The sequence below is a fragment of the Carcharodon carcharias genome, chromosome 31 (genome assembly GCF_017639515.1).
Source record: "Carcharodon carcharias isolate sCarCar2 chromosome 31, sCarCar2.pri, whole genome shotgun sequence".
Lineage (NCBI taxonomy): Eukaryota > Metazoa > Chordata > Chondrichthyes > Lamniformes > Lamnidae > Carcharodon > Carcharodon carcharias.
This window is the reverse complement of record NC_054497.1, coordinates 34,938-48,743: the sequence shown is the minus strand read 5'-3', so window position 1 is coordinate 48,743 and position 13,806 is coordinate 34,938. Positions and strand designations below refer to the sequence as shown.

At 41.1% G+C, this 13,806-nt stretch overlaps 1 protein-coding gene across 4 annotated transcripts in view; it reads right to left on the bottom strand.

Annotated features, from left to right (window-relative positions):
* Positions 1-12,949, bottom strand: part of LOC121271620 (SUMO-conjugating enzyme UBC9) — a 47,014-nt gene extending 34,065 nt beyond the window's left edge. For 2 of the 4 annotated variants that reach the window (XM_041177665.1, XM_041177662.1), the window contains exons 1-2: positions 12,813-12,949; positions 1,009-1,076 (exon numbers count right to left, since the gene is read on the bottom strand). The gene's annotated coding sequence lies outside the window, so the exon portion shown is untranslated. The remainder of the gene's footprint in view (positions 1-1,008; positions 1,077-12,812) is intronic. The other 2 variants (XM_041177663.1, XM_041177664.1) reach the window with 2 other exon arrangements.
* Positions 12,950-13,806: the final 857 nt, after the last annotated feature.

Genomic DNA, 13,806 nt, shown 5'->3' with positions numbered 1-13,806 from the left:
AGGAAATGAACCAAGTTGCTATGTTCTTGGGCAGCAACAAAACAAGTAATTTCAGATGTTTTAGTTGCTCAGTAATCAAACTGAAGTGACAATTTTCACCAACACAAAGTGGCAATACAATTGGCAATGATCCACTAAATTTTCAGCAAGGTCTCAAAATAAGCTCCCAATCCCTCTTTGAATATTTAAATTGATTTCATACACCTGCTAGTATGCCTAAAAACAATGAGGATCAATATAATGGCAGATTAGGCATAGGAACTCTCACTCAGCAATTTGCATATATTGTGCCCAAAAAAAAACAGGCGAAATGCACACCAATGTCTAGGCCAGTGTGTCTAAATATCTTTTACAGAATACAGCCCATAACTAGGGCAAGTATGTTGGATCAGAGCCACCATGTAAAAATGGAGTACAACACCCAAGTTTACAAAGTTGAGGAACGCCCTGATTGAGGTCTTCAAAAATGATTAAGGTATTCAATAGAATAGATACAAAGGAACTTCTGAGGGGGAATTACAGGAGGACAATTAGAGAAAGTGAAATCAGGAAGCAATTCTTCACACAAAAATGTAATAGGAATCTGGAACTCTTTCCCAAGAGTATGGATGCTGGGTCAATTGAAATTTTCAAGATAGATTGCATTTTTATTGGGTAACATCATCAAAGGATATGCAAAAATTGGGTAGAAAGATAACATACAGATCAGTCATGACCTGACTGAATGATGCAACAGGAGCTAAACGGCTTTCATTCAAGTCGTTCAGCCAGTGGACCTCAAAGCAGAGCAAAAGCATCTTTTACAGTATCAATGGGCTTTAGTAGCTTCTTTACAAAATTAACTCACTTTATTGTAAGCAAGTAGAAACAGTAGGAAAACGACAAATGGTGGAAACGAAGTCAATTAGCATCTGAAAGGACAGGTTAATATTTTGGATAGAGCTGCATTATTAATCTGAAATGTTCACACAAATACAAGTAATTAATAATTTGATAGAGAAACGTTACCAAGTTCTGCACCTTCAAGTTGGATGTGGGAACTTTCAGCGTTTTCTCGTCACCACACGCTCTCAGTCCTGTACATGAAGATCAAAAGAAAGGCGAAAATGGGAATGTGAAGGCTGGACATTAGTTCTGTCATCTTAAACGTAACTTGTGTCGGAAAAATGTTTAAAATACAGGTGCCCAAACTGTGGCCCTGAGCTTTGGCACTTACCCTCGAAGCCAAGGGCAATGCCACATTCAGAAAGTGAGGAGTGTGGTTAGAAGAAATGTCCTTATACAGAGAGTTGTAGAAGCATGGAATGTTTTGCCATAGGGAGTAGTTTCAGGCAGAGATCACAATCTTAAGGAAATAGAATTCCTATAACGCTATCAGTTCATATATGGAAGTTAAACCACCAGGAGTCCTTTCCCCTGAAAATTATTGATAATTGCCAAGTCAATAAAATACAAATTGTTACTATGTAGCTCTAAACTCTCAGGATATTCTTCATCAATAAACCTTTCTTTCTTATAAGACCCACCATTTTAGAGTAAATCAGTCACTCAGCTTTCCCTTAAGCACAAGGCTGCCATTCTTTAAACAAGGCTCAGATGTCTAAGAGCTACTCTCCAAAGCAACTCAGCAAAATGCAACCAGAAGCAGTTGACAAAGAAAGAGCAGAAATGCAAGTAGGGAACAAAAACAATAGCTTTTGGCTCAAACTTCAAAACTATAATGCTTCATGGCTTATTTTACCTTTAATTATTTCCAAGCAACCTTAAAGCATGAACTATTTTTAACTATTTTCCTACTAACAATTTGATGGGTAAATGTCCCAGAGTTCAGTAAGTTCTTTAGCTCGATTCCTTGCCTGCCTTGGAGTTAATGACCTCAGCCAGACATACACCACAGTCAGTTTCAATGTTCCCAAGTCAGACGGAGGAAGGGAGAGAAGGGCATGCAGCAGCTATTTTTCTTCCAGGCTGTTTAGTGACCTCTTCTGGAAAGTGTACAGGGAATGTCAGAGGATGACTGGCTTGGACCCAGTTATGCAAACATCCCATGTTATCAAAGGGCCATTACCCCATGAGCCAGCACCTTCAGGAGGAGGGGGAAAAAGAGTCAGATTTAAGCCCACTCCATCACAAAGTGCATTCGGAGCACCCACAAAACTACATTTATTGCACCTCATCATATTAGAATCATAAATGAACTTTAAGAGACTGTGCTTTTTCAACTTTTAAATTAAAAATTGAAGGCTGTTTTCCCATTTCTTTAAAGGAAACCACTCAGCAGAAGATAGCCAATCCGAAGGTGGAGGAACAAACAGCAGATAGAAATGTTGCCCTGTGCCACATCAATGCGTGTCTGTACCCATGAAAAGCAATTTTTCCCCCCAATTGTATCCTCTCTCATGGTTCCTCAGAAGATTACAAAACATTCCCTGTAGCTTACAGCTGGGTGCAAGTATCCAGGAAAACATTCTATTCAACAAAATAATAACTCTAAAGCAAATTAAGCTCAGTTAACCCAAATTGCACACGTATTTCCTAAAATGAAAATCCATTTACAAGCCAATATAGGAACATCTGTAAGCCATTTATGCCTTCAAGCCTGCTCTAGCATTCAATGAAATCATGGCTGATGCATGGCCTAACTCCATATACCAACATTTGCCCATATCCCCTAATACTTCTGGATGACAGATCTGAGATTGGCTGATTTTAAATTAACTGACCAAGCATAGACTGTCATTGGAAGAAAATTCCAAACTTCTACCATCCTGTATACACAGATATCTCCCAATTTCACTCCTGAAAAGGTTTGGCTAATTTTTAAGAACATTCCCCCTACTCCTAGACAAGTCAGTAACAGTCACCACTAACAGGCATTGGATTATTTCTGCCTTTCTCAAAGCTGACACAATGTCACTGAAGGATAACTATGGGTGTGTGAAATGTTTACATTGTGTCCACTAAAACAAAGTATCTGCAGTACTATTTATTATAGTTGTCTGGAGAAAGCATTGCGTTGCACAACACCAGAAGTACTGCTGATCACCGAACTGTCACTGGTACAGTAGAATTAACAGAATCGCAAGTATAATAACATAACAAGGTGCATTAGTGCAAATGACTTGCTTAGAACAGATCACTGCCAGTGAGTTAAATAAGCCTATGTTTCAACTCATGTTTTTCAGAATAAGGGGAACGTTTTGAATCATGTATAGTTCCAGTCAGGAATTGATATAAAATCCCATCTGTGTCCCAGCATAATCTTTACAATTTTGAAGTCTAAAATGCTCATGATCTGCCACCCTCTATATTAACGTGAACAATTTTTCCCAGCACTCTCACTGAGGGTACACAAGTTCACAGGGACTTTTAATAGCTGACATGCAGTAATAGTGTGCCTTAACAGGAAAATGTTCCACAATACTATAAAATGTAATCATAAACAGACCCCAACACATTGGAAATATTAGATAAGATGGCAAAAAAGCTAGATCAAAGAAGTGAGCTTTAAGGAGGGCCTTATGGGAGGAGAGGGAGTTGGAGAGGTAGAGGGTTCAGGGCTCAGAAAGCTGAAGGCACAGCTGCCAATGGTGGTATGGCAGGAGAGGGAGGTTCACAAAAGGCCAGTCACAGAATGCTGGGTTCAGGGTGGGGTGGGGTGGGGGGGGGGGGGTGTGTGCTGTGGGCAGGGGATAGGGAGGTTACAGATGGAACAAGGATAAGAAGGGATTTAAATGCTAGGATTAAAATTTTACATTTGAGGTGTTGGGAAACGGGGTGGTGAGCGAGTTGGAATTGGCGAACAGGATTACTGGCTGAGTTTTGGATGACCTGAAGTTAGAAGAGTCAGAAAGTAGCATAGATGGGAACAGGCAGTTGTGAAGGGACATGAACAAATTAAATGAGAGAGTTCGCAAATCTCTATCGAACGAAGTTCAATTTCAGCATATGTGACATCATCTACTTTGGATCAAAGATAGATAAATCAGAATATTTACTCTTTTTTTGGGAGGCTGTACAGAGCAAAGATATTTAAGTCCATAAAACAATCTGAAGCAGTTGATGTTATGAGGTGCCCATGCGATGAAGAGCATGTTGGGCCAGAAGCTTATCTCACGATCGAAAAGACAGATTGCAAATATTTTGGCTTAGCCTGAAACAATGGTAGGGTAGTGGATGCAAGCAGCAAAGATATAGCTCATCTAAGACTGGCTATTGGACAAGCGGTCTGACAACAACGGCAGCAGAGATGTCAAGAGGGGTAGAGTTTGATATTTACTTGTGGAAGTTGACCTTGCTTTTTTAGTTCATGTCAAACTTGAACATTGGAAATCAAGGTGAAATTTCAAAATTTGCCAAGGATACCAAACTTGAGGGGTGCAGCAAACAGTGGGAATGATACCAATTGATTGCAACAGGACATAGGATGGCAGATTGGGCAGACAAGTGGCAGATAGATTTTAATAGATGTTGATGCATTTTGTTAGAAGGGGTAGGGAGAGGCAATACAGATTTAATGGCACAGTGCTAAGGAGCATGCAGGGTCAGAGGGACCCTGGAGCTCCTACACAAATTGAGAGTAGTTAGCAAAGGGATCTTAGCTTCATAAATATAGAGGTAGAGTACAAAAGCAGGGAAGTCATGCTGAACTTTTATAAAGCTATGGTTAGATCCCAACTCGACTATTGTATTCCATCCGGTCACCACATTTTAGGAAGGATGTGAGGTTCTTAAGAGGATGTTAATGACATTTACCAGGATAGTTCCAGGAATGAGGGATTTTAGCCACAAGATTAGTTTGGAGAAGTTGGGTTTTCTCCAAGGGGAACAGGTGATGAGGGAGGTTTAATAGAGGTGTAGAGTATAACAGGTTTTCATAGGGTAGTCAAAGAAAAGCTGTTCCCATTAGCTGTTAGTGCAAGGTCTAGGGGACACAGATTTATGGCACTGGGCAAGAGATGCAGGGATAAGAGGAAGAAATTAATTTTTAAAAACACAGCAAGTGGTAATGACCAAGAATTGGCTGGCTACAAGGGTAGTGGAAGCAGAGACAATTAATGATTTCAAAAGGAAATTAACAGGCACTTGAAGGAAATCAACTTGCAGGACTACAGGGATAGAGGTGGGGAATGGAAGGCCAGAGAGCACCAGTTTGGACTCGATGGGCCGAATGGCCGCCTTCTGAGCTGTAGTGACTCCATGACTGCAGGTGATGTCATGCATGATGAGAAGAGGAGGGTGCGATGGATAGATCTTTGAAAGACACAGGAAACAGTATAGGACTGGGAAGAGAAACCATGGCTGGAAATGCTTTGGCTATAACCAGATTGGTCAAAAATGGAACCAAACAAGTCAATCAATCCAATTGAGCTGGACAACATAATTAAGTGAACTTAGTGCTCACAGTATATTAATAAAATTCAAGCTACTAAAAAAATTAACAAAGAGCTCCAGGAGGATGATCAGTGCATTTTATAAAATGGTTACACAAGGCCTATAAATTCAAACTTTGCTCAAGATTTGAGACTAATCTCTCACATTTACATAATTTTGTGAAGCAAGTATCTTCCCAGCTTTAGCTGTAATAACATTTTCATTGGCCCCCTGCAACTATATCACTTTCACAAGTTCAACTTTTTCTCTTGGGATACTTTAACAATTCTCTCCCTTCCTTGTCCATGTTGAGTTACACTTTCATAGGAAACTAGCCCTCATATTATTCAACTTGCTATTTCTCATCTGTGTACCTGTCCCATAAGCATTAGCCTACTCCAGCATAGAACAGGCACAAGAAACTGTGTGGCCTACTCCTGTTCTCACTCCATGATTGACAAACATGGCACCAGGCCTGGCATGAAATTACGTACTGCTTTTAGCTAGCTCAACTCAGTTGAAAGTAGCATCTTGAACAAATTAAATGTCTTCACCAATATGCATTTCATAATTTTCTGAACTAGTCCCCAAGGCAGTGCTAGTTTTAAGGCCAACAGCATTGGTCACATCAAATTAAAAACTCATACTAGTCATCCCAAACCTATGGAGTATCTGAAAAATTCCTCCACCCATCTTGCTCCCAGTTCCCTGCCAATAACACCAACCAACTCGAGAGCGGTGTGTCAGTTTTCTTTCCAGCGCTACGGAAAAGCGACTGACCTCTGCTTGCTGCTTCTCTCTGATGGGCTGACCAATAAACAGGCGGAAAAAAACCCACCGCAGCAGCGTGCATATTAGTCTTCATCAATCCACAGCATCAGGACAGCGGATTCTTTCAAGACAGCAAATTTGGAAACTCTTCTATTTGCAGCTTTAATTAAAATTTATTTTACATAAAAGCAAAGTTTTTCAAATCCAAAGAACACCGAATTCTGTTTTGACCAAGATTTAACCAAGCTGGAGAAAGGAACTTTGACAGCTTTCAAATGATGTCCTCAAATCCAAAGATGCATGATGGCATCTCATTTCTTTTTCATCATTCATGGCCCAAAACAGCACCTTTCCCACTATTTTTGGTTTAAGCTCCCATATGTAGCATTAGGAGTCACCATATTAAGAACACAGACTGTCTCTCTGAGTTCTTGATCTCCTTCAAACTAACTTGGGGCGGCGTGGGGGAGGAAATACAACATAACTGCAAGATGTCCCAGGTTGTCTATAAACAGTTACACAGAGGTATTGAAAAGGGCATTGCCCTTGTCTAGACAGGTTAATAGCACAGTACACGTGAAAAGGGATGAAGTCAGAATAATTTTGCAATGCGTATATTTCAAATATCTTAACCTCTAGTTGAAGGTCAGAATTCTTGTATGTTGAATTTTATATTACACATCCCCTTCAATTAAAATTAAAGTTGATGTGAGAACATAAAAAGATGATTCTGAGGGTACCAATCCATAGCCATCAGCAGCTATTCTGTATGCAGGCCTGGATAAGCATCATCAGGCTTCCTGATTTTAGGGAGGGAGTCTGGGCCTTATCTATCCTCATTCAATATCCAGAACCACTTTCAGCAGGGGATCAGTGGGAAACAATGAATTTTACATTCCCTAACCAGAATACTGTGACACCCCCAGCTGAAGTCAGCTGGCTAAGCCCAGGATTGAACTTGGGAACCTCTTGTTCCACACTTAACTGTGAAAAACTTGAATGTACAGCATTGTGGTGGGAGCTCTTATAAATCAATTTAAATTTCTCCTCCCATGCTATAACATTTTTGCTTTGACATTTTACTGCTCCACAATCACCTTTATGCTCCCATAACCAAGCTTCTGCTACTGTCAGTGTTGGGAATTGATGAATTTGAAAACTTCCTACAGGGGGGCAAGTGACTACATCTTGAGAATGCCGTCAAGCTCAGGTTTCCATACTCAAGTCCTGAGAGAGAGCAAATCCTGTCCAGATGGGGTCAGATAATCACACACAGCAACTACAGAATCTTAGTCTACATTCTACAAGAATATTTTCCGCAACGGTAGCACCATTTTCCTTTGGGCAGTTGGCAATGTCTTTCACATGCAGCTGAGCCCTGGCAAACCAGCCCTCAAGGCCCATGGTACTATTTGTATTCCCATTGCTCAAGTATTGGTTTGTTTTGTTTTGAGTTTTAAGCATTAATTGTTGCAAATGGTGGATAAAATGGTAATCTGAACTTCTGGCATCAGTTGATCTCAGGCAGGTAGCCTCAGAACTCGACAGAAGAGTGGGAAAAGAACCACTATGATACAATGATCTCTGCTAGTCTGCTGCATATGTGCATAAATGAAGACAGATGAGCTGGTACCTACAGTTGAATAGCCTGCCAACAATCACTTTAGTCTCACACAAAATGCAGCATCTGGACAAATTTCTGGAGGCAGGCAACTAGTCAACATATTGGGGAACAAGAGAAAAAACATGTTTAGGTTAATCCCAAATTATGTTTAAATGCTTGGGTGTGACTGTAAAACTCATTTCAAAATCTAAAGGATTAAAATCAAGGTCCCCAAGCATATGGGTATAGACTGGATCAGAGCAAGAAGAGAACACCTCTCACCTACTTCCAAACGAAATTGATTCCTTTCAGGTTACTACATATGGGTTAATGCGAGAAACACTATGAACATACTGGGACTGCCCAATCATATCCCATCCACAGAGATGGTAGTACTCAGCAACAAGAAGCTGCTCAGTCTGACTGCTAGCCTATAGCTACAATATTCATTCCAAAAAAGGGAATTGATAATGCGAAGGAACTTTTATTCCCCCAAATAGTGAACTTTAAAGAGAATTTCACAGCTTGCCTGATGTAACTGAGCCATACAGAGCACAAAGTCCTAGATTTGATTCCTCATCTACCTTGAATTAACTGAAGTTAACTGGAAAAGGGGTTACGGCACAATTTGGCAAACTGCTACAGAACCACAGATGTAGCCGTGCTACTAGCCAAGTTGCTCCAATCCAGTTACAACAATGGCATCTATCAACAAAGTGGAAAACTATTCAGGTATGTCCCGTCCACAAAAAGCCAGGCAAATCCAATCCCAATTGCCAGTCAATGTTCAAGTCAGCAAAACAAAGGACGGCACCACCGTGTTAAGTGGTACTTACTCATTAATCATCTGCTAAATGATGCTTAGTTTGGGTTCTGCCAAGATCACTTGGCTCCAGAGCTCAGTCTTTGTCCAAACAAAGATAAGACTTCACTTCTGGAATTCGGCTGTAAGAGTGACTACACCAAGGCAGCCTTTGAGTGATTGTGGCATCAAGGAGCTCTGGTAAAACTGAAGTCAATCAGTATCTCTTCAATACCCATACCTGGCACAAAGGATTATGGCTGTGGCTGAAGCAGGTCAAATCTTGTCAGCCCATTTTATCACTGGAGGTGGTCCACAGGTCAATGTCCTTCAGCTGCTTCAACAACCTGCTTTCTATCATAAGGTTAGAAGGGGGGATGTTCACTGATGACCGTACGGTGTTGAGTTCCAGTCACAACTCCTCAGATAAAGCAGCCCATGCCCACATGAAGCAAGACTCTGGACAACATCCAGGCTTGGGCGGTGAGTGACAAGTAACATTCACAACACAAGTGTCTGACATTGACCATCTTCAATATAAGAGAATATAACCGCCGCCAGCCCCACACACACCACCCCCCCCTCCTCACATTTGACATTCAAAATTATCACTGAATCTCCCACTCTTGGGATAATTGTTGACCAGAAACTGAACTGGATCAGCCACATGGCAGATCAGAGACTGGGAGTTCTGTGGCAAGTAACTCATATCTTGACTCCCCAAAGCTTATCCATAATCTACAAGGCTCATGTCAGAAGCGTGAAGGAAAACTCCCCACTTGTACAGGTTCAAGAGGCCGAATGGCCCATTCTTGCTCCCAATTCATATGTTTACATACCTGGGTGAGTGCAGCTCCAACAACCCTCAAGAAGCTGGGCACCATCTCGGGCAAACCAGATGATTTGATTTACCACCTTAATCACTCCACCACTGAGGAACTGAGGCAGCAGTGTGTACCATCCACAAGATGCACTGCAGTAACTCACCAAGTCTCCTTCGACATCAACTTCTAAGCTCACAACTACAGAGAAGGCCAAGCACAGCAAGTACATGGGAATACACCACCCTGACTTAGAAATTTATCACTGCCCCTTCACCACTGTGCCCTAATTCTGGAACTCCCTACCTAACAGCACTGTGGAAATCACATGAACTGCAGCAGTTCACTACCACCTTAGAGAGCCAATAAGGATGGACAATAAATGCTGATTTTGCCAGGGGCACCCACATCTAATGAATACATACAAAGGTATAAGGATGGGGGTCAGGCCCAGCTGACCTTTCCTCCATAGTCCAAGCGCCTGTTAAAAATCACTGCCCTGAGTAATTACTTTGGGAAAGGAGCAGGGAGAAAAGTATGACAAAAATCTAGCCTCCCAAAAGTTCAACAAGTTTGCCGGAATAGTTGACTCTCAAAAAAGTACTCAATTCAGATGGGGAAGGGGAAGAAATGGCCAGAGTTTTAATTACAATCTTCAGACCACTGTCTGAAACACGTGTAGACACCAGAAAAGAATAGGTTCAGTCTTTGTCCTGAAAAATGATGAGCATTGTTCTGATTCCCCCTGGAAACCATAACATGAAAGAACCAACTTCCCAAATGACCCCAAGAGGAGAAACCGAAGAACAAGATTTCACTTTTACTGTAACAAAATAAACAAAGATGAATTAGCGGGCAAATTATATTCAGTAGAAACTATAAATCACATTGTAAACAGCTGATGCAAGGATAAGTCTCACGGATTTCTTCGGCAGGACTCTTAGCGTAGATGCAGCACTAAGCACATCAAGTCCTAACATCTCTTGCAATCATCTTCCTCCAGTAGAGTCCAACCGCTCTTCGCAATGCAAGCTGTGATCCTCTCAGATCCTCAAGTCATCTCCAAAAACCACTTTACTCCATCTGAGATGCACAGTTGCAATTATCACCAAGGCACTTCCGCAAACCTCTTTCACTCAGGCCATAGCAGTCCACAGCTATCCTAGAAGCATCTTTATTTGACCACGCAATAATACCCAGTATACAGCATGGCTCTGGTAAAAAAATCACCCAGCACCTCAATGTGCCTGGACAGTCCCAGTTTTTTTTTAGGTTTGTCTTTTCAGATGGCTCCCACACACAGATATACAAAGAATCAATGACCGTTCTCTCTCTACTGAAAAACTGAACTTTTTGAACCCCACAGGTTCTAACAAGTTGAAATCACATCTCCCAGCTTGTTTATTATTCCCAGTTAGCTTCTGTTTCCTTAGCAACCAAATGTACAGGTTCATTTCTCAGAAGTCTGATGTCAGTCAGGAATGCAATTAACAAGCTCTCCTGCACCCCCCCAATTCAGAAACCTGGACCTGATCTCTGTTTCAGCTAGGGACATTCTAAAAAAAAAGCATTTATCACAGCATGTTGACAATGTATGCAGTTAGCACAGATGCATTTAAGGGGAAGATGGATAAGTGTATGAGGGTAAAAAGAATAAATAGGGTTTATTCAGGTGCAATGAAGAACAGTGGGAGGCAGCTAGTATGGAGCATAAACATAGGCAGAGCATTGTCGGGTCAAATGGACTGTCACTGTAAAAATTCTATGCAATCTATGGAGTCAATGTAAAACAAGACTCACTCATAGGAGGGTCAATGTCAGCACTAAACCATCTTCATCTGAATATTGACAGCATTTATCTCCTTCCTATATATATATATATATATATATATATATACACATACAGTACATATAAATCATTTTTCAGAGTTAATTTTATGCCACTCATTTCTAGAAGAAACACTGTAAACCATATTTACTTTAGAGTCAGATCCTTCCTATAAAAGTATGCCAATAAACATTACATTTTCAGAACACTGCTCTGCCAGACACATCTCCCACATGCATACTTCCTACTCTTTGCTCAATACAGGAGCAGACACAACAATGACCTAGTAAACACAGTACTATAATTGATCCTGAGATAGTAAGACATCATGGAGTAAAAGTTTACTATGCTACCTGACCCCCTTGCTTTTAAAAATTGATGAGAATTAACTAAGCTTTGAAAAACAAATTATAGTAGAGCAAAGCAGATTAGCACGAGTATCCTCACCTCCCCCAACAAGCTTGCCAAATTTAATTTTTTTTTTAAAGAGAACTATTTTATGTATTGATTCAAATCTTTTCCAATGTCTACTTTAATTTCATATTTAAAAAACCAAACATGAAAAACCTCCAAGTTACTGTCACAGCTCCTGCAGAAAAAGCATGCCTTGATAAAGTAGTCATTTTTTGACAGATGAAAATCTTTATTAAAATGACAAAAGTATGCATTGACTGGTTTAAATTTAATTTTCCTTTGAAAATTATCCAGGTCAAAAATTGTGATGAAATTTCACATAAAGTTCAAATTCCACCGTAGCATGGGGAGATACCGCACCCACCCCCACCCCCCCCAAAAAAAAAAGAGAATATTAGATTTCCAACACATGGAATAAAGAGGGTGGGAACTTTATATGAAACCTAAATTCCACAAAACAGGGAGAGATATGCACAAACATACCTACAGGAAGGAAACATCAGATTTACAACATCACCTCGAATAAAACATGGGAACTTTATATGAAACTTAAATTCCACTACAACAGGGAGAGATACGCACACACTCCTACCTAGATATCCAACATAAAGAATAAAGAGGATGGCTGCATATGTATACATATATAAATGTGTACACATACATATATACACATAACTATATACACACACCTATATATTATACACACATAGATGTACACACACTAATATATCATTTTATATCTCTGTAGATATGTATGTGTACACATACATACACACACACATATGTATATACATGTAGACATACTATTTTATATCTATAGCCACACATACATATACTAATATAGCATATTTATATCTCTACCCACATGCACATATACACATCTAATACATACATACATGTACACATACTATCACATTTTATATCTGTATCCACATACGTACATGTGCATATTAATATATTATTTTATATCTACATACACACAGATTAATATTTCATATTTTATACCTATATTCACACATATATAGACTATATTCATAAACACTTGCCTAGTTTATGGCTTCCATAAAGCAGCATGCAGGATAACTGTGTTTGTTGGGGGGGGGGGGGTTACTACTTATTAACAATTTATGAACCACACCCTGTTATTGGGATGGGGAAGGGGGATGTCGTTATTAGTTGACACCATGCGGCGCGTCTTACCTTCAGCAAGTGTTAGTGGGGGTGCTTCAGGTGGCAGAGCTGAAGCGTTTTTTTTTTTAAATGGTTCTCTCCCGCTACTCATTCACATCCACAGAACAACAAGGGAACTGACTGCAATATGGCGGCGCCAGGACCCCGTCCACCCCGTCAGGCCCCCGACCAGGCCGACTACCCGCCTGCAGGGGAAAAAAAAACATAAAACAACTTCCGGCCCTCCCCCATCCACCTAGCCAACCCCAGTTCCCATCACATGTCACTGTCAACTGGGGGGGGGGGGGGAGGGGGAGGGGGGAAGAAGAGAAAAAAAATAAAAGGTGGCGTTTTTAAATTATCGATCTTTGGTTGAATTTTTTTTTAAATTCCATTTGGTTTGGTTGGACTTTGAGGGGGGGGGGCGAAAAAGAAATAAAACAAGGCGCGTGTTTCGCTACCTAAAAAATTCAAACCCCCCCCCCCCCCCCCCGACTGGTTGGAACCGGTTCGATCCGGTCCCCGTTTTGAAATAAAAACCGTTACGGAGCGTTTCCTCGGGCATTTTCTTTTATGTTTGACCCGGTGCGTTTGATTTCTTTAAAAGAAAAGTCATTATTTCTAGTCCCTTCCTCCCCCCTGCCCCCCCCCCCCCCCCCCCCCCACAACCAACCAACCCAAAAAAAAGTTGTTTTAAAGGGGAAACGCCGAAGAATATTCGAGAAGCCGCCACATGGCGTCACATGGGGGCTGCGATGACGTCATTGGCTCCACTCATTGAACTTTCTAGAAGATGGAAATTTTGGGGGGAGGGGAGTCAAACTCTTCCCCTTCACATCCAGGCTCCATTCACTTGTAGTTTGAGTAGAAGCTCCACCCTGGAATGAGGCGGCACAGCGGGAGGCCACTCGACCCATCGCACTCCTGCCAGCTCTTGGTCCCCCGGCAAAAGGAAGAAGTGGCACTTGCGCCCGCTCGGGTTGGCCCCTGAGGTCCTCGCAGCCCGTGGAAACGCTTGCGAAGT